The 20,519-nt window shown below is 45.7% G+C and overlaps 1 long non-coding RNA gene and 2 pseudogenes across 1 annotated transcript; 2 read left to right on the plus strand and 1 right to left on the minus strand.

The window, feature by feature from the left end:
* Nucleotides 1-3,304: 3,304 nt before the first annotated feature.
* Nucleotides 3,305-4,017, plus strand: LOC123829245 (annotated as a pseudogene).
* A 3,935-nt stretch (nucleotides 4,018-7,952) lies between these two features.
* LOC123829206 lies at nucleotides 7,953-11,156 on the minus strand. The gene is made up of 3 exons (XR_006787581.1): nucleotides 11,062-11,156; nucleotides 9,231-9,418; nucleotides 7,953-8,044 (listed from the first exon to the last, which is right to left on the minus strand). It is a non-coding gene; the product is annotated as an uncharacterized LOC123829206 (long non-coding RNA).
* A 956-nt stretch (nucleotides 11,157-12,112) lies between these two features.
* On the plus strand, nucleotides 12,113-19,884 carry LOC123829246 (annotated as a pseudogene).
* Nucleotides 19,885-20,519: the final 635 nt, after the last annotated feature.

Here is a 20,519-nt window from a genome sequence, read left to right on the forward strand (position 1 = left end):
AACAACCTGTCATGCTCAGGGATCCACTGAAACGAGAGTCTCACCTCCAATGGCACTAAAGCCATGGCGGAGTCTCCCAGTGATAAATAAACATCTGTCGACCTTGAGGCCAAAGATGAAGAGTGTGAGGGGGGCTTCAATGGTCACTCAGTGGGCAAGTGAGTGGAGTCCCAATGCTGACCAATGCCACAGCCCTGTCAATACCTATGTTCAATACCATAACTATGAGAAAAGTAATTGCTCCCCAATTAATGTGCTAAACTCCCCAACTTGTGGTAGTTTGTTACAGCAGCTGTAGGAAACAACTGCACAAAACCATCTCTCACCCCGACCTTCCTTCACCTAACCTGTTTCATTTTCTTCCCAGAAATGACCTCTTATCCTCTTACATGTTCCACACCATTCTTGTCTCCTTCCCACCCACTTTCCTGGACCACAAATCCCATCACAGTCATCCCTGTGTCTTTCTCATCCACTCCTGCCTTTCAAGTAGCTGGCACTGTAGCTGACACACAACACAGATAAATACATGACTTAATTAGCAACTTAAATGGTGTTCTTTCCTTTCATATTCCTTATCATTATTGTACTCCAGGCAACCATAAAAAGAAAAGGAAGAACTAAAGTCTTCTGTGATGTCCTTTTAATAAAATACAGCAAGTCTGGCACAGTGTATATTCCAGGTTGACTTGAGATGATGTACAGCATCTTAACCCTTTTTTTTGCCAAATTTATTTCTTCAAATTTCAATCCTGTCTTCCTTGCCATCTTTGTCTTAAACTTCCTGTCACTGTCAGCATTTTTATTTAAAATGTAATGATGTGGGAGCATTGTTCCCAAAATGAAATCATGGGAAAGAACTTCCAATGAGAAGCAATAGACACCTCTCCAATCTGGTCTACACCTGTGGCTCCAGCCTCACCTGCAGCTTCTTTCACCGTGTCACCTGGTGTTGAGTGTGGGAATATGTTATACCCCTCTCTGTGGATGCATTACAAACGCCCACGTTCAGTCCTGTGCTCACTGGACTGCATGCCTCATCGTTCCTCATCCAGGTCTTTGTGTAGAGCATATTCCCTCCTGCCTTCTGAGAAGATCATTGGTGATAAAACTTTTGAGTATTCGCAGTTCTGAAACATACTTATCTTCATGCTTAAAGGCTAGCTGACTGTATAAGAATTCTAGTTGTACACAAGTGTAGGTCCGATCCTCTGAATTTTCCTTATTACTTTGTGTTTTTCAGTCTTACATTGATTCCATTTGTATTGTCCACCTTTGCCTGTGACTTAGTGTTTCTGATAGAGATGGATCTGAAAGAGACCTGGCCAGACTGTGGGGTGGACAAGGAAGGGCTGAGTGAAGGATGGGTTGCAGGAAACACTGTAGGTGGAAAGAGTGAAGCTGCTAGAGTAGAGTTTGACAGATTTCCCTTCCCACAGGCTGGGACTCAGTGACAAGGAAGCCCTTCCTGGAGTTAGCACAAGCTGGCCATGGTGATTGGCAGAAGGGAAAGCCCACCAACTCCTTTTCAGAACATGGTGGCAGGAGCAGGTGATGACCTGGCAGTCTCACTTGGAACAAGAATGGGTTTTGCTTGATAGCAGAACCCTCCAGGAGCACACAAAATTTTTCCCTGAAGATATAAAACAGAGAGTAGGGAGAAACATGCAGGTTGTCCCCCTTGCTTGCTGTGTTGGAGTCTGGAGTGCCTGCCGACCAGTATGTAGTGCAAGCCCCATGGCCAGGGGAGAAGACCTGCTTCCCATTCCGAGTGGAGGAAGGGCAGCAGAGCCAATGACTGGTGCTTCACTGTCACACTCTGCCTGTTGCTCCAATGCCATCTGACAGCCAGAGGGATGGGGCTCAGGTGTTGGGTCACGGGATATCGTATGGAAAAAATGGCATCACGCTGCATGTAGGGCACTGACTACCACCAGATTCTAGAAGCCTGAGGCCCAAGAGTGAAAGAGAAAGAAGCCAGGTGTTCTAGATGATTGTGCAGCGGCCACCTGCAGTTTCTGAAGAGCTGGTATTTTCAAATGAGATAAGGAACTGAGGGTGCACCTTGTCTCTGTCTGACAGAGAGCAGCTGGGGGCTTTCTGGGTGCTCTAGAGGGAATAGGCTCTGTGGTCAAAGTTCGCCATTCTCTCAAAATTATGCATTGAATAAATGACCTCTTTCCATTTTCACCAAACCTCTGCCTGTGGAGTTTTACCTAGAGGGTCCAGCATGCAGCAGAACCCCCGATACTCTTTAGTGATATTTCTTCTTCAAAGAATCATTTGTGTTTAGGGTGATGTTCCAAAAAGTCACAAAAATGTGTGGAAAGTGACAGAGGTGCTCTATTTCATACTTTGCACTGTGGGGAAATTATCTTAGTGTATTTATTCAGTGACCTTCTTCCCACCATAATCTGTCTCATTTCCAAAAATTTTTTTAGTTAGAGGTGCTTGTCTTCACTTTCATATTCCTGTCTTTTATATATAGGAACCCACAAAAGCCAACATTACTGCTTCCTGTCACCTATTAGAACCAATAACAGAGGCAGAGATTGAATCTTTACAAGCACTTTATTTACTTGGCTGATGAACTGAGAAGACGGCAGGTTTGTACCCTAACCGATGGTCTTCAGTTGCACTTTCCACCAACCCTTTGCATAAAGAGAGAAAAGTGTAGGTAAGGGGACTGTAATTCAGAGAAAGAGATCGTCAGATAAAAAGCTGCAGAATTCTTTCATCTGTGTCCTGGGTGGTGGTCTATATCTGTATCCTAAGCACTGAGCATCTCATCGAGGAAAACAATGGCTCACAAACCACCTTCATTGCTTGCAGTCCTCCTGAGGCACAAAGATGGGACTCCTCATGGTCTCCTGGAGTCAGGGTGGGTCACACCTTCAGTTCCTGAAACAGCAGACTTTTACATACATTGACTATTAAGCTTATTAACCATCATCTGAAAGTGAAAATTTTCCAACATTTGAGTCCTCCATCATAGATACTTTTGTTGTACTATGTTGCTTTATCTTCCATATCCATTATGACATTTTCCTGCTGTCACATTTTTAACTTTTCCAAAACACTTTGTTTTACTGTAAATGTATATTAACCATGAGACAAGAACAGACCATTGTGATATGAGCTTCCTAAGATCCACAAGAGAAAGCTCTGTTTGGACCACAGAACTTGGAATAGACTTAAAGGAGTATGTGTCTATGAAGTTCTTGCTTGGCTGTCTTATCCTCACCTCGCCTTCTCAGCCAAGCCCAGGAGACCAGAGTAGGAAGCCAGGTTGAGGGACAAGCTGATGACCCTCAACTATTATAGCCTGCTGGCTTCATCTACAAAGGTGAAACACAATATAGAAACTTACTGTTTGGCCTACAAACCAGAAAACCAGATACCACAAGATTGAAGTCATGGTAATTTAAGCAACATCCACAGTAGTGACTGGCCCATGTTTTTTGAGAAGTATCTCACAGGTTTTAGCTCTCCTTTCAAGATTCAAGATCAACAGGAAGAAATTGACTGGCTTCTTGGCTTAGCTGTTAGACTCGAATATGGATGTAATGATGAAAAATACAAGGACTCAGTATCTGAAAATACAAAGGAGGCTGACAGTGAAGCTAAAAATGCAGAAGCACTCATCATTATGGATGTACATAATGCTGATTATAAGGCTGGCATAATGATCCTGACTGACCTTCAGATTCTAAGTTACCAGGATCACCTGGTAATGATGAAGGTCACATGCTGTTTGGTTCAGGATCATCTGACATAGGTGCAGTTGCTAAAGCAAAGCAGACAACAGAAGGGTTGATTGGCAGTTGCTTTAGAGGAGCACAGCCTTGGTTTGACACAGGAGATGCAGTTCTTGATGAAGCTGCTCAAATTCTGCAATTGCTGCACATAGAAGAGCTCAGAGAGATGCAGACCAGAATTACTGCAGCCATTGTAGCTGTTCAGGCAATTGCTGCTGATCCAAAGACAGACCAGAGCCTGGGGAAAGATGGAAGGTGAACAATTTAGGATTCCAGACTCCCACTGACCCAGAACAATTGGGAACCACATGCACCCTGGGACGTTTTTGGAAATCAAACTCACTTGCAGAGAAAGTATCCCAGAAAACTGACTGTGTTGGAGAGATTTACCATCCTTGCTTTTTCTTCTATAAAGGTTGGGAAAGTTCTTGCTTGTCTTCTTGTCTCTTCCCATCTTAATGCCCTAATATGTCAGAAAGGAAGGTTAGCATATGGGAGAGCGAAGGTGGAAGTAGAGAGTGGAAGAAGTAGCGTTTGCTTGGACCCAAGGTGAAGTTTGAAGATCACACAGGCCTGAATACACTAATTTCTGAGTGGAGTCATGAGTCTCAAGTCATCAGAGTGGAGAGCCACTGAACATTTGCATTAAGTAAGCTTATATGACAAAGCAGGGCTTTGGGTTCTGAACACTGACCCTGTCACAGAGTGTAAGATGGTTTGAGGAGCAGAGTTTTTCAGAGAGAATAATGTGTGTCCTGAGGCACAGTTAGAGGCTTCAGATATCAAGGCAAAAAACTCAGCAGAAGTTCTTTTTTGTACCTGGAGAGACTCAGTGAATGGGTTTGAGCCAGACTTCCTAAAAATCTGTGCTCTCTTCCAAGAAGGGAAACCCAAGAGGCAAATCTAACAGACAGTTGGCATCTGACAGGATTAGACATGACATGTCTGCAACGCTGAGCCAGGGTGTTCAGCGGGAATTGACACACAGCCCCTGTTCCCATTCACGGTCAACTCTCTGCTGCCTCTCAGAGAGCTACAGTCTGTGGGACCGTCTCCTGTGTGTTTGGTAAAATACAGAGACCACAGGTGGGCTTTTCACCCTCATCTGAGTGTATGTGCACTGCCCCTGGACATACTCCCAGTCGGTTCTTTCACCATCTCCAGTGGCAGCGTGGTCGGCTCAGTGTGTCTCCCTTGGAGCGATCCCTCTCTCACATCTCCCCTCCACCCTGGCACTGGTGTGGAGCAATCTCTCATGCCCCACCTGCCCAGCAAGTTCTGACCTAAAAGTTTCTTCACGACACCCTAAGTCTCTCAGTGTGACAAAAGGGAAACGTCCCAATGACCTGTGGAAGCTAGGCTCACAGGGCTAGAAAAAAAAGGCCAGGGAAGGTTTCCAGGTGATGGCTCATGAGGCTGGGTGCTCTGACTGCCATGCACCGCCTTGCTGTCCTCCCCAGATCAGTGGGGTTTTCAGCCACCAAAGTCACTCCGCTGCGTGATAGACCAGTAGAACAAGGAAGTGAGGAAGGGGGACCACATGGGTTCTACTGTAGATGTCCCCACATGTGGGTCCTGGAGTAGGGCTTGGGCCTCACTGTCTTTTGGTGTCTTCCCAGTTCATTCTGAGAAGACACAAGGGCAGTTCTTCACAGGCAGTGGGTAGGACATCCTTCATCCCCCCTGGCCATGGTGGTAAAAGTCTATTACCTTCCTGGAGACAAGTCAGGGCAAAATGAGACTGAAAATGTCAGCCTTCCAGGACAATGTCACCCATACAGCTATTCAATGCATGTGAACTCTTACGTGTTTTAGCAATGAGAACATTGGTCCTTTCATATTGTCAGTTCAGTCAGTATGGTCTCCCATGAACTTTGTGGTGTGAATACCATACCACAGAAAAGTAAAGTGCTACCAGTGGGATGCCAGTGCCATTCTGTGTGTGTGTGTGGGTGTGACTGCATGTCTACAGGTGGGCTGTGTGTGCAACCATGGGCACCATCTGTGTGTTCATGAGTGTAACTTGTGTGTCTGTGTGTAAAGATTTAATGTAGGATGTGAGAGTTAGAAGAGGTCTCACTGAGCAGGGGGACGTGAAAGGGGGCCTCAGAGTTGAGGTAGTCGTATGTCCTGTGCTGGGGACAATACAGAGCACAGGGACCACCACCAGCCCTGTGTGGAGGTGTGACCCAATGTAACACAGGAGGGATGACCTGGACAAGGATGGCTGAGTAGAGAGCCTTGGTGAGCAGGATGATGTGGTCAGAGGGCCCAGGCTCAGGGTCATGCAAGGCCTTGTGTGCAACACTAACCATGGTCCTCCATGCTCCCTGCATGGCCCCTGGTCTGTGATTCTCAGGCTGTACCAAGGGCAACACAAGTGCTTGCATTTACCAACCACAGTATGCAGACTGAGTATGCAATGCATTTCAGAAAACAGAGACTAATGTAAGTATATATGTTCCCTGAAGTGATCAAAACACACATTGAGTGTAAAAACTTGGGACATAATGAGTAATAGTGGATAATTAACTCTTCATTTTTGGTTTCTGAATTATAGCTTGTCCTTCGCACAACCTTCATAATTAGAGTACTATTATTAGAGTATATTATTAGAGTACTAACAATAAGTACTCTTACTTGAAATATTTAGAAACCCATGACCTCTAGTGTTTTGAGTTGTAGAAGTAAGGATGGAATCCCACTTGGAGGGTCACAGTGGGGTCCATAGGGAGGGAGCATATCACAAGAGGGGCCTCTCAGACCCAGAGGCTGTTTAGGGGACTTGGGCCCAGTAATAAAAAAGGCCTGGGACTGGACAGTGAACATGGCTGTGCAACTGTCCAACATGTCTGGGAAGGCCAACATGTCTGATGGATGCTGGGACATGGAGAAGGCAGATATTAGTGTACTCTGAGGTATCAGGAAGCAGATGAGCTCAAGTAGGTGCATAAAGCCCTGCCCCACCCATCACCTCCTGCCAAAAACATACCCTAAATTTGGGGCCACTTGTTTATCCACCATGGCACAAGGAGCTTTGCACATGTAATGTGGGTGGAGATTGTGAGTTAGGGAGAAATTCTGAATTTCCTGGTGGCCTCCAAATGTCATCCCATGTATTGTAAACAAAGAGGCAGAGAGAGATTTGCAAACACACATAAAGGAGAGGCAAGGTCCACTCCCAGGACAGACATGGGACCAATGTGGGCACCGGACCTGGACTGCCATCAGCCTTTAAAGGTGAAAGCAGCCAGGAATGAATTTTCTCCTCACCTCTCTAGGGCCAGTGTGGCCCTCCTGATGCTGTGATTCTGGCAGACATTCCACATGTTATACTTTTGTCCCCTACACCTGGAGAAAATACCTCTGTAAAGCCACCAAGTTTGTAGTGCTGTGTTGCAGCAGGGACTGGAAACTGATCCCAGAGCCTAGGGTATGCCCAGTGCTCTGAGTCAGCTGCCTCCAAGGAGGGCAGCCCATCACCTGGGAGGGGCACCCAGGGGAAGGGGAGGATGGGCATAGACACTGTACATTGGATCGTTCTTTTTTGCAGTAAGTGTGGACTGTGTGCATGACATTGCCCAGGTGGAAGCAGGGTGCTTGTTTCTGGGGCTTTAGGGGGGTATTGGAGAGAGGAGGAGTTGCCAAGTGTGGTGAGCAATGTGAGTGTGCAGAGAGCAAAGAGTTCCCTGAAGGCTGAGCCCCAAGATTCTCTACAAAGTGAAAAGTGGACAGAAAACAAATTACCCTGCACCCTCCCAGCATGGAAAACCAGTGAGGGCGAGGACCAGGCAGGCTGTTTGTGCTTCTGATGGCGATGGAACGGCAGTGGGGCTGCTGTGTGGGGACCGTGTGACTGCCAGGTTGGCTGTGGTTCCCACAGCAAAACCCAGGGGCAGGACCTTTTGGAGTGCCTTCAACCCCTTTCCCTGTTTTCTCTCCTGGCCCTGTGACTGGGCATCTATGCAGGGATGTAGGATGGCTCCTGAGCCAGCAGTCTCTGTGGGATCCCTCCCTCAGGCCACCGTGGTCCTGGATGATGTGTCTCTAGAATGTTCTCTGGACACCACCTAATGGCCATTTTATGACAAGAACCACCCCAACTCCAGGGACAGACTCTTGGACAAAAACAAGACAGGGAGAGAAGTGCAGGGCAAGTACTTTATTGAAGCAAGACGTTGAAACCTTCACATTTTCCAGGGGTGATCAAGCCATCCTTGAATGACAGAGGCTCTCGTGCGTAAGATATTTAAAGTCTAGTTGTTACATTGGGACACTACACCTTTCTGAAATAGAGAAAGAGAAACAGGGGATGTCAGTCATGCTGCCCCTGGATATGCCACTTCACAGGGACTTCCGTTCACACCAACATGTGAAGGAAATCACACCCAGCAAAGGCACATGGAGCAATCAGGCAGGAGAGCCAAGCAGTCCGGGTATGCAATAGTCCTGGTGCAGCCAGGACAAACCATGCAGGACAAGGAAGAACATGTCCATAACCTAACAAATAAACCCTGAGTGACCAGGTGTCGGACTCGAGTCTCTAATGGAGCCAGGAGAGGGTCAAGGGTTGGTCCAAGCAGACCAGGATATCCTTCATCATAGTCCAGGTCTGAGGACTCTATGTTTTCACTCCAAAGTGAAAATAGGTCGAGTGAAATAAGGTCAGGGGGAATGACTTGTAGGACATTCTGTCTGCAGGAGATGTCCTGTGTCCTTGAGGAAATCAACCTGTCAGCCTATGGACATCTCCACACTGAGTATCCAGCCTATGTGGGAATTTGTACCAAACCCAACTTCACCAAGGGGTGGACAAGCTGGGAAACTATTGTAAATATCTGATTTCTTCCCCACCGCCCACCACACACACAAAACAGAAGTGTTTCAGCTCCCTGAGAGGCTGCAGAAGACTTAACAGGGTGGGGGGTCTCTGGCCACTGGCCATGATTGGTGAGGGCTGGGAAAGTGGGGCAGAGAGACAGGGAGCGGCTCTGTCTGCGAAATTTGATGGAGCCCCCCAGCCAGGCATCTCTCCATGCAGACCCATGGTCTGGGCCATCCCCCCATAATCAGCCTCTCTCTCCCCCCTCTAACTCATCCCAAAATTCATGACACTCTCCAGGGACTGAGCCACTGGGTGAGGGAATTGGCCCTCCAACCTCTGAAGCCTCCCAGGCAGGGAGGCAGCAGTCTCTCCCCTTCATCACTACCTGGGTCCTGGTTGTTCTCCCCAGGACACTGTGGGTAGACATGCCCAAAGAGGTGACCTGAGAAGAAGGAACATGCTAAACCTACTATGCAGCCTTAGTCTAGCTCAGCAGATGTCATGTCATCATCCACCCTGTGGCCACAGGCCACTCTGTCAGAGGTAAAAAGAGGGACAGATACTTCCAGCCCTCTGCCCACAGTGTAGCACCCTCCTGGCTTTGAAGCTGAGCAGAAGTCCCTACAGAGGAAAGAGGAACAATTTACCAAAACATTGAAAATGTTTTGTCTGTCTCCTTTGGGCATAAGATCTATGCATTGCTTCACTTTCACCTTGGCTTCACGATATTCTCTAGGTGCAAGAAATCTCAGAAGATTGATGTTGTAGAGCTTTTCAGGATACAAAAAGAAGCTCCTCAATTCAGATACAAAAGCTGGACAGACTTTTGCATTTGCTGGAGAGAAGAAGAAACACATTTGATTTAAGGAAGTCACTTTTTCCCTATGGTCCCCTGACCCTAGATAGGAATGCCAGGGGGTTTTATGGTCCCATCCCATAATGGTGCCAAATTCAATGAAAAATCCTAGAAGTTGTAACTACACAAATCACATAGCAGCTGCAAGACTGGTCCTGGAAAACAGGTTCACTGAGCCCCAGTTCAGTGGTTCTCCTATGTAAAGTACACAAAGGCCTTTCCAAGACTCTCCTGCTTTGGTGAAATTCACTTTTCCTAGATTTCAGAAATTAGGGTTTGGCCTGTCATAACACTAACACATTCTTTGATCTCGGACATCAGGGGAGAGGAGCTCTTAGTGATCAGTCTTTCCAGCAGAGTGGGAGAGGACGATCTCACAGAGGTCAGAGAACAGAGACCAAATCTGGACAGGAGCAGGGACAATGACAGAATGTTGGAAGATGCTCTTTTGAGAGTAAATTAAACAGTAGAATTATGTCATTAGGTGTAAACAGCCAGAAAGCTTAGAAAGGAATCTGAGGCTTACACATGAACCATGACTAGCTCTTTTGGTCTGCACTGGATACAGAATCCCTTTGAGATGGTGGGGTTGGAAATAGGTGCCTGCTTTTGGCTCCAAGGGGATTTTGCAGAGAAGAGAAGTCACCACTCTTACGGGTCTGGATTCTCCATCCCCACCCCCACACTCTGCCCCCCATTTCTTTACAACCACCTGCAGCAGGGCATGTGTCCTGCTAGGCTTCCATGTGACCTGATCAGACAGCAAGTATGCAGAGATGGGGACAGGTCAGATCAGAGGAAACATGGGGAAAGAGGAGGAGTTCAGAAAGTCAGAAGAAAGGGAAAAAGTCCAAAGCACTTGGGTCAGAGTTGAGGGCATGACCACACAACTAAATATTCTCAGATGAGTGGCTACAGTCACTTAGACTCACAGCCAGTGCGGCCCTAAGATAGTACTGGTACTTCCCATCCTGGGGGGGACTCCTGGAAAAGGAGCAGGATGTGTAGATATGTTGAGTGCGGCTGCTCCTGACTGATTCCTGAGAGAGCCAGACAACACTGGCTCTTCTTGAACTGAGAAATCTCCTAAAACCCTCTCATCTTGAACATTTTACAAGTCTAAAAGGCAGAGTTTGAGAGCTGTGGACTCAACTGGCACCAAAGACTCTGGGAAGGAGAAAAGCTGATGAGACCCAGAGTAGCCTCTGACACCCTTCATCTTACTCCACTATCACAGCTGCTCCTGCTGGTTGCTGTGGAAACCAAGGGTGAGTGGAGACTTGGGATGTTGAGCATTTTGTTCAAGTGACAGCTCTGCTGAGTGGCAGAACCGTGATGCAGAATCAAATCTGATCACATCCTGCTGCTTCTGAACATAGACCCTAGATGGGGATTGAGGTTTCAGATGAGAAGCTCTTCAAAGTGACCGGGAAGTGATTTCTGGAAAGTTCCAGTGTGTTGGCAATTGATGCAGGAGACTGTGGCATTCTGTCGCCTAGTGCACAAGTAGTGGAGCTCATTTGGATTCTGGTTCATTCACCCCTCCCCCCCAAAGAAGTTACCTGCTTTAGAGAAGGATACTTACCAGAGCTGGTGGTAGTCTGATTAGGCGTGATACTCACCCTCATAGCTGCAAAGGGCCAGAGTGACCAGCAGGACACACAGGGACAGTCTCATGGTCGATGTTGCTTTGAGTTCAGCTTTAGCAAACAATGAGCAGTTAGCAGCAGGACTCAGCAGTCTGGGGAGCCCAGGGCTATTTGTACCTAGTCAGCCTCACAGGTCCTGCCCACTGGAACATGGCAGAACACAAGGCCTGGCTTCCAGCCCTCCCTTCCTCACTGAAGCCTCTTGCCAACCATCATGGTCACAGCCCAGGTGACTTTGTCAACCACAGACAGTACTGGCACCATGCACATCTCCTTTGTGGTAAAAACTGAAGCTGAAGTTTTACAAATCTATGATCACTTGACTAGCACGCACCCACCAGGATTCAGCTCCTTAACTGGGGTTTCAGAAATGTACAATCAGTTCATTGATGGGAGTCTCCTTAGAATTTAGCTCCTTAATTGTGGGCAGTGACTGGTTTTGCTCATCGGTCTCAGCCAAGCATGTGACACAGAGAAGAGGATGGGAACATAGTTCTGGAACGTTTGCTTCTGGTGCATCTTAGTGGAATAGGGTGCATGCAGAGTCAGGGTCACTCTGTGCAGTTGAGGGAGAAAGATCAGTGGTATGTAGACAGTTGTGAAGATATCAGTGGTGTCCAGATCTCCAGAGATCACTGTGCCAACAGGAAGACTACTTCACCATCTCCCACCCTCTGACTCTCATCTAATGGTTGAAACATAGCATAGCGATGGTTCTATCGAATCAAGCAGGAAACTTTCCCAACTGGCAGTTCCCTTGTCTGTTGTGAGGGTAGCACCTGCTGGGTCCTCAGGGTCCCAACAGTAGCAGTGCACACAGGGCCTGTCCTCCTCCTGTCCCCGCCCTCACTCAGGCACCCCAAGGAAGACCTTGGGACACACACCCATGTGAGGAAAGGCATTAGGAAACACTTTGGGTACAGAGGAGCGTGCTTGAGATCCTCTCAGGAGAGACAGAGTTTGACATGAAGTGCTGTTAGGAGGACAGATGCACTGGGAACAGCTCAAGGGAAGACCAGACACCATGAACAAGGTGGCTGGTAGGGAACACAGGAACCCCTGCATGTTACCCTGAAGCACTAGTGCACAGTGGGACAGAGACAGCTTTTTGACTGGAGATAGGCTGGGTCAGGTCAGGCAGAGGACGTGCTGTGCCTGGCCACCCTGGGCAGGCAGGGGTTGCTGAGGCAACACCACTCCACTTGCCCCAGTGCTTTCCTCTGTGGGGCAACAAGGACTACTGCTCTTGGATGCTGGGAATGCCAAATGGTGCTTCCACTCTCTAGGACAGTGTGGCCGTTTCTTGTAAACTAACATCCTCTGACCCCACGGCCCAGCAATTGCACTCTGCGGGGACAAAGGTGCCACCAGGAGTGTGATGGTGACCATAGGGAAGGCTGTGCCTATCTAGAAATGAGGGGTAGATGGGATTGCTGTGTGATTTCTGCTCCATCTTCTATGAACCTGAAACTGCCCTAGAACTAAACATTAGTAAAGAATGAAGGCCAACATCCTATTGGTGTCATTTTCTTCAAACAAGTGGACATGTCAGACAACAAATGAATCAATGAATTGGTCATGGTGTGTAGATAGTGGATCGCCTCTCCAAGAAATTGACGATAACCTCCTGAGAAAAACTGTGAAAATGGATGAAAGTTCCTGATGCAGCTGAATGCAGCACAGCCTTCGAACCATCCTCTCTTCCCATAAACCTGTGTCACCATGTGACACATTGGACATAAGGGCACCACTGGAAACAGGAACTCCAGCAGCTACTAGAATACAATGAGTTTCACACAGTTCAAACAGGCACACCTTGAAAGATAAAGTTGTGAAAATTTCCTCACAGATATAACAGGGAATCTGAAAACACCAAGGGACACATCTTGCTCCTAGAGAAATATAAGAAAATGTAAAATCAACTATTTTGAGATTACTGTAGAGTTTCAGTCCTGCCCACATTAGAATCCTAATGGGTCAGTTTAACACACTGTTTTGAATTCAACTGTGCTCTTTGGATCTGTCAAATTTACAATGTGTTCCCTTACTGAGTTGTGAGGTAGAGCATAATTTTAGGGCCTACCTTGGTTCAAACTCAGCTCTGGATCATTCTTCTTCTGGAGTCTTCAGCAAGGTGCTGACCCTCTCAGCCTCAGTTTCCTCATCTGTACAATAAGGCTAAGAGCAAAGAATTTGTGTAAGGATAAATAAATTAATTCAGGAACAATGCTCAGCACAGTAACTGCTAGTAAAAGTCAGCTGTTCCAATTATGCAACAAAAAGGGAAAATGTAAGTCCTAAGTCAAACAGAATAAACCGCCTTTTCCCCTAAAGACAAATATCAGACTGAATATAATGGACTTTGCCAAGGAGCAATGTTGATTTATTCTCAATGTCAACTGATTGTGCTTCTGAATTTGGCTCTAGTTCCAGTGGGATGTCTTTTAGTTGAAATAAAATCATTACTTTTCAATCACTTCATATCCTGTTTTATGATCACATCTAAGTTACTGTTATTGTCTAATCCTAAATACAGTGTTTTGGAACTAAGAGTATAGGAGGGTGGAGGGTGGGGTAGGTACTATTTATCCCAAGACACACGGAATTCCTAGCACAAGGTCCTCAGCAGGATGCACTGGTGACATGGGTCCTTCAGCAGTGGTTGAAAGCCAGGGCTCCTTCAGCTCTCTGTGTCTGACTGGGGAACAGGAACGTGGGGGATGGAAACATTGGAGACATCATCACTTATGCATCATGATGTCCACGTGTACTTTAAGACACAATTCATCTATCATCTGGTGGCACTGGTTGTCATGTGCCACCTCCATTGCATGAACATCCTTGTTCCCTTTTACCAAGATGCATGGTGTACAGGTCATCTGTCACATCCCACATGACATTGACTCTGCATGTGCAACTCCAGACTCCAAAGAGCTCAGTGAAGCAGTATTTTGCAGGAGACACTTTATTTCTACAGAGAGGGGTCTCTGTGTCCTGGCTTTGAATAACATCAGAGAAGGACCTCACATGCCATGACTGATAAACAACTAAAAAATAATTGTGAGTGGCAGATCCCACTATCAGTCTTGGCCCATTCTCCAAAGGAATACTTGGACTCCAGTGACATCAGTGCTACAGATTTATCCTTTTCACACGTGCACAATCAAGTGACATGTGGTTTCAGATTCAAGACCTCTAAGGATGAACAATGACTAAACAAGACTCATTTTCACTAATACATGATGTCATCCAGGGGTATACAACATAAAAAGTAGACGTCACACTACTCAAAAAGAAATGCATTTATCAATAACACTTTACATTCATAAGTATCAAAAATGGAAAGATGCATGTTTAGGCTTTACCCAAGGCTGCAAGGATCTGAGACAGTTCCCATATCACTCATGTTCCTCTTCTGACAAACTCCAGAAGGCATGTTACCACTTCCTCCCCTGACTTCTGTACTGAAGAGCCCCTGAGATGTACGCCGTGATGGGTCAAGGACATGTGTGGGTAGTTGCACCTCACCTTCTCTCTCCTGCTGGCCCCTGCCTGCAGCCCTTGGTCCTCTAACCATGATCTGACCTCTTGCTACAAGTGGTAAGCTGCCAAGGGGGACCCATGACCAGGAAAGTGCCGGGGCATCAGAGATTGCTCTGTTCCTCTTGTTTAGCAACTCTTGCTGCAACTCCATTGTCCTAGGATGGCTATATGTTTTTTCTGTGTTGTAGCCACATATCTCATCTTATGAGGAATGTTATCCAACCGATACACAAAGTCTTACACATCAAATTACAATCACATACTCTGCCCCAATCCCAGAGCTCTGGAAGGTCACACGGATCCAGTGACAAGGTAAAGACTGAGTAAATTACAAAAAACAACCACCCAAAGGTGGCTTGAAGCCCTCTCAGTGTCATAGTGACTACCCTTTGCACCCAGGCTGTGTGCAAAAAAGGTGCTTGAGGCTCTGCTCATGTGATCTGTCTTGGGACCAGGAGACTTCCAGGTGCAACCAAGTGATCCTCTTCTCTAGGAGAAGATGGTCGGGTGTCAAGTAGTCTCCTTCCATCCTGAGCTCTTTCTAGCAGAAGCTGAGGTTACCAGGCCAAGGTGAGGATCTGTCACAGTACATGTGTTCTATCTGGGGACCTGATGTCACACAAGCCATTCCATGGAAGAACTGCCTGAAAGCCATGAAGGCCACCTCTTCACTCAGCTCTTCCTCACCCTCTCCACATGGGGCAGCTGTGCTGGCCATCCTTGAGGTCTGTGCTCCTCAGTGTACATCAGCCCACACGTGAACCCACTAACCTTTGACCTCCAAATCATGGGAGTGTGAGTCCCCTGCACACACAGGTGCCACTTAGGATGATAAAAATAAGCAAGTGTTCTGTGTTCTGACCCTGGAGAAGAAAGACAATATGTTGGGACACCATGGAAAGTTGACAGAATTGGTTTAAGGTTTCTGGAGAAACTCCTAGGGAGAAAAGGCCAAAAGGCCTCAAGGTGTGTCAGATGGACCAGGAAACTGATGAACTAACACTCACTGGAGGACCATCAAGTCTTTTTACTTTGCTTAACTTTATCTCCTGCTCACCAGAAAGATCTCTGTTTTTTGAATAGGCTTTTGTAGTGGAGAGAACAATAGAAGTCTTGTGTTCCTTCTGGATATTGGTCCTTATTAATCCCTAAACATCTGACATTCATAAGCATATAGCCTTGGCACCTTCTCTAAATCCCTCTCATTGTAGATCTGCCACTCTTTGGTGTGAGATGTAAGACATGAGACTGCACAGGAATAATTATTACCAAAGTTTTCCCAGTACACAAGTATAAAGCAATAAAGCTCATGTATTAGGTAGCTGATGTATTTATTATGTTAATGAAGTCATCATTACCTTCTTGTAGGCTATTATATTTACATTCATCCCTCCCTATATCGTGGTTCACTTATTGGAGCTTCACTGTATCTCAGGCTTTTTAAAACCAGCAATACAGTGAAGCTGCAATAGGTGAATGGTGATATAGTGAGGGACGACTCTATACTTCACTGGTAAATACCCATATAGAATTTTATATGTTGTTAAAATTACGTGGGTTTAAGAGTGAAGAAAGTGTTTAAGAGCACATGAAGTATTTATAAGAGTGTGGGAAATGTTAATAAAAGAGTGGGAAAGGTTTATAGGAGTGTCAGAAGGGTTTACTAAGCCTTAAAATATAAATAATAAAATAATTATAACACTGCTACTTCACAGACTTTCACCTATTGCGGGGGTCTCTGGAGCTTAAGTCCCGCCATAGGTGAAGGATCACTGTACCTCCTATGAACTTTTCTATAGGTCAGAAAAGTGGCATCCATCATGCTGAAAAGTAAAACCAAGCACCTGTAGATTTGGTCAGCTTGTGCCAGAGCAGGTGTGTGTGCATCACAAGATGTGGGAGTGTTTACTGTGTCACATTCAAATGACTGGTCCCACTGCTCACCTTCAATCCCATCATGACCCCCATGCAAGTGGGCTCCTGCCCCAACCATTTCACTGAAATTCCTCCCTTCTTACACGTCATTTGAAGCCAGTTCCAATTTTATATATTGTAAGAGGTAGAAGTCTTGTTTTCTCTCTTGCTGATGGTTAATAGGGGTGTCTGACAAAAAAAATAACCTTTTAACAACTGAGTTGTGATGTCGTTTATGCCATATATTAAGTTCTCTCTGTGTGGGCATCCATTTCTGAGTTACCTATCATGTTCCACAGTATACTTGTCTATTTCTAAGGCTACACTAATCTGGATGAAGAAGAGTTTTCTGTTAATTCACTTTCAATATCTGAGTGAAAAGTAACCACTCAGTGTTCTTCCTAATCTTCTTGGCCATTTTCAGATATATATTGTTCCACGTGTATTTTTAAAAAAATTTTATCCAGTTCCTCACTAAGTTCCAGTGGCATTCAGGTGGAAAGGGCATTGAATTTATATGTCAATTTTGGAAAGATTGACATTTTTATAATTAGTCTTCCAAACACACAGTATATATACTACCTTACTCATTAGATTTGTTCATTGATATCTTTCAGTTTTGTCACTTTTGCCAATGAGACATCTTCTTCCATTTCTAATTCTCACTCTGTCCTACAGCACACACAAGATGCTGCATTTTTATACATTATACATTCAGCCACTTACAGTGTATCTCCTCATATTATTGTAATACTGTGAGTGGTTCTCTGTGAGTCTGTTGCATGGCTTCTAGTGAAAGAATCATGTGGTCAGCAAGTGAAAGAATTTAATCTCATCTTTGGAAATATTTACAATTAATTTATGTTCTTATTTTAGTATGACACTTAGAATTTGCAGACCCATGTTGACTAATACTGGGTTCATCAGATATTTCCCACCTGTTATAATGGAAGCACCTTTAGCATTCAGTGTTTTACAGTGATTTTGGCTGTTGACTTTGAAAATTGATTTCATTTGTTGTAAAGATTTTTCTTCTATTCCCACTTTCTTTAGATTTTTTTACTAAGAAAGTTCACCAGGATTTCCTCCTTGGACCTGGATGGGAGGGGGACCAAGTTGCATCTGCTGGCACCAGACCTTGGAAAAATTTCTGTGCTCACTTCCTTCCCCACAGAAATGCCTGCTGTCCACCCAGAAAACACAGACTTCAGGTGGGAACCCTCAGAAGTCTAGAGATCAGGGCTCTGGCAGTGGAGAGACTATTGGAGATTCTTGTTACACAGGTTACAACTGGTGAATACCAAGAGGAAGGGGCCCTCTATGAGAAGAGAGGCCTTTCCAGGAAGGCCTAAATTTTGGCTACATCTGGTGAACAAGCAAGTGAGAATTCTTGGAGAACAGGGTAATATTGGAAAGGGAGTCATTTCTCAAGGACAAGCTTGTGGCTGTTGCAGAAGATATTGTAAAACAAAGTGATTTGATGTAGAGGTCTGTGTGAAAATTTGCAGATGATCCCTCTTCTTCTGTGACCCTGGCAACATGGTTCACTGCTTTTACCTGGCTGCTTGTTTTGGCAGATGTGGCAGGTGTCTACAAATTACTTTTTCAGCTGAAAGTTGTGGATATGGCATCTTGAAACAGAGGAATGATGGCACTAAACAAGACTTGGGAATACAGTGTAAAACTCTGGAACCTCAAGTGGGTAACTTAACATCAAGGCAGCTAAAAGGCAACAGAGAGTGAAAGATGTGGGCCACATCCTGGAAACATCCTTGGTTTCCATTCATTCCTGGAAACCAATGTTCCCCTGTTAGTGATTGGAGCTGCAATGAATGGAAATGAGAAAGAAGTTAAAGAGAGTGCCCAAGTTTCCTGGAAACATGCCAACAAATTGTCTCAGGTCACCAACATGGCCCATTTCATTTCAAACAATAAAGAATATATCAAGCTTCTTGAGACATCTGCAAGCCTGCTACAAGCTGCCTGTCCTGAGGATATCAATGCTGCATTGGTTGTAGCAGCAATACCACACAGTAAACTGTCCCAAGACTATGAGGATCTTTTGAAAGAACAATGGGGAAAACGAATCCACATTCTCACAGATGCTGTCGAGTCAATGACTTTACCTCCATTGACGACTTCTTGGCTGTCTCAGAGAGTCACATATTGGAAGATGTGAACAAAGGTGTCATTGTTCCCCAAGAGAAAGATGTGGATGGGATGCACCATGCAGCTGTTGCAACCTGAGGACACCCAGCCCAGGTCATTCCTCAAGTCACCTCAGCCAGGGACAACTATGAGCCAGAAGACCACACAGAGAAGGTGCTGGAAGCTACCATGATTCTGTCCAACACAGTCATGCTGCATTTTATGGAGCAAGAGAATACAGCAGTGGAAGCCATCATCTCAGATTCTGCCAGCCCATAGATGACAATGAATGACTTGATTGAAGCCTCCCACCTGGTGTACCATGGCATGAGGGACACCAGGAAAGAAGTGCTCATGATAAGTGACTCTCAAGGAGGTGCATGACTCTGACTTTGAAACAGAAGACTTCCTTGTCTGAAATAGGACTAGCATCCAAACATATGACCAGAGTGTCTGGGCCATCATGACTCAGCTTCCCCAAGAGCAAAGCACAAACACTGATGGACAGGTGGTCAGATTCCAGGAAGACAAGAACCATCTGGATGCTGAGTGTTCAAAATGGATGACAGTGGTAATGACACCATTGTGATGTCCAGGGAGATGAGTGTGATCATGGTGGAGGTGAGGGACTTCACTCGAGGCCTGGGACACTCAGAAATACATCACGTGTACAGTGCTGCCAACAATTTCCAAGGCAATTTTCAGGATGAACAAGCAAGGACACACCACCTCAGACATTGCCCAGATGCACCCTGAAAGCATGTTCTGCCAGCCTCCCTGCAGCATGTTGCCCTCTAGTATCAGTAGCTCAACATCTTCAGCAAGGTCATGGCCAAGGTGCAGAACCATGTTGGGGAGGTAATCATCTCTGGAGTAGGCAGCACCATGTTCCTCATCTGCATTGCCAAGAGCTTGATGAATGTGGTGGCAGACGGTGATGGCATCTTATGTGGCCTCCACCAAATACCAGACATCTCAGAGTATGGCTTTGTCCAACCTGCAGGCTGTGTCATGGAAGATGAAGGCACCTGAGAAAACTCCTTGGTGAAGACAGAGAAACACGACAAGACACAGGGCAAGATTAAAAGGACAACTCCAAAGATATTGGTCAACCCTGAGCAAGCCCTTGGCTAATTCAGAACCATGGACAACATGCAAGGCTACACTTGCTGGCTGCACCCACCCCTCTGAGCCTGTAAAATCAGTGCCAGTTCTTCACTAGAAAGGTTTAGCAGAATAGAGCACTAAAGTCAGACTGCACAAATTTTTAAGCCTGGCCTGGTGGGGAATTTTGCAAGGACACACGTGTTTAAGTCAATCATAAATACTCTCAGAATTCAGGAGCATATTTGTAGCTATATATTTTTTTAATTTTTAAAGATTTTATTTATTTATTTTTAGAGAGGGAAGGGAGGGAGATAGAGAGAGAGAGAGAAACATCAATGTGCGGTTGCTGGGGGTCATGGCCTACAACCCAGGCATGTACCCTGACTGGGAATCGAACTTGCGACACTTTATTTTATTTTATTTTATTTTTTATTAATCATTGTTCATGTACAGTTTTCTCCTTTTTACTCCCAATCCAGTCCCCCCTCCCACCCTCCCCACTTCCCTCCCATTACCACCCTCCCCTTAGTCTATGACCATGTGTCCTTTAAGTTTGTTCCTGTGAACCCTTCCCACTGTCCCCTGAAATTCCCTCTTCTCTCCCCTCCGGTCACCATCAGCCTGTCCTGTATTTCAGTGTCTTTGGTTACATGTTGCTTGTTTCTTTGTTTTGTTATTTAGGTTCCTGTTAAAGGTGAGATCATATGGTATTTGTCTTT

This window comes from Phyllostomus hastatus, unplaced genomic scaffold (genome assembly GCF_019186645.2).
Source record: "Phyllostomus hastatus isolate PE091 unplaced genomic scaffold, TTU_PhHast_1.1 phas_scaffold_11, whole genome shotgun sequence".
Lineage (NCBI taxonomy): Eukaryota > Metazoa > Chordata > Mammalia > Chiroptera > Phyllostomidae > Phyllostomus > Phyllostomus hastatus.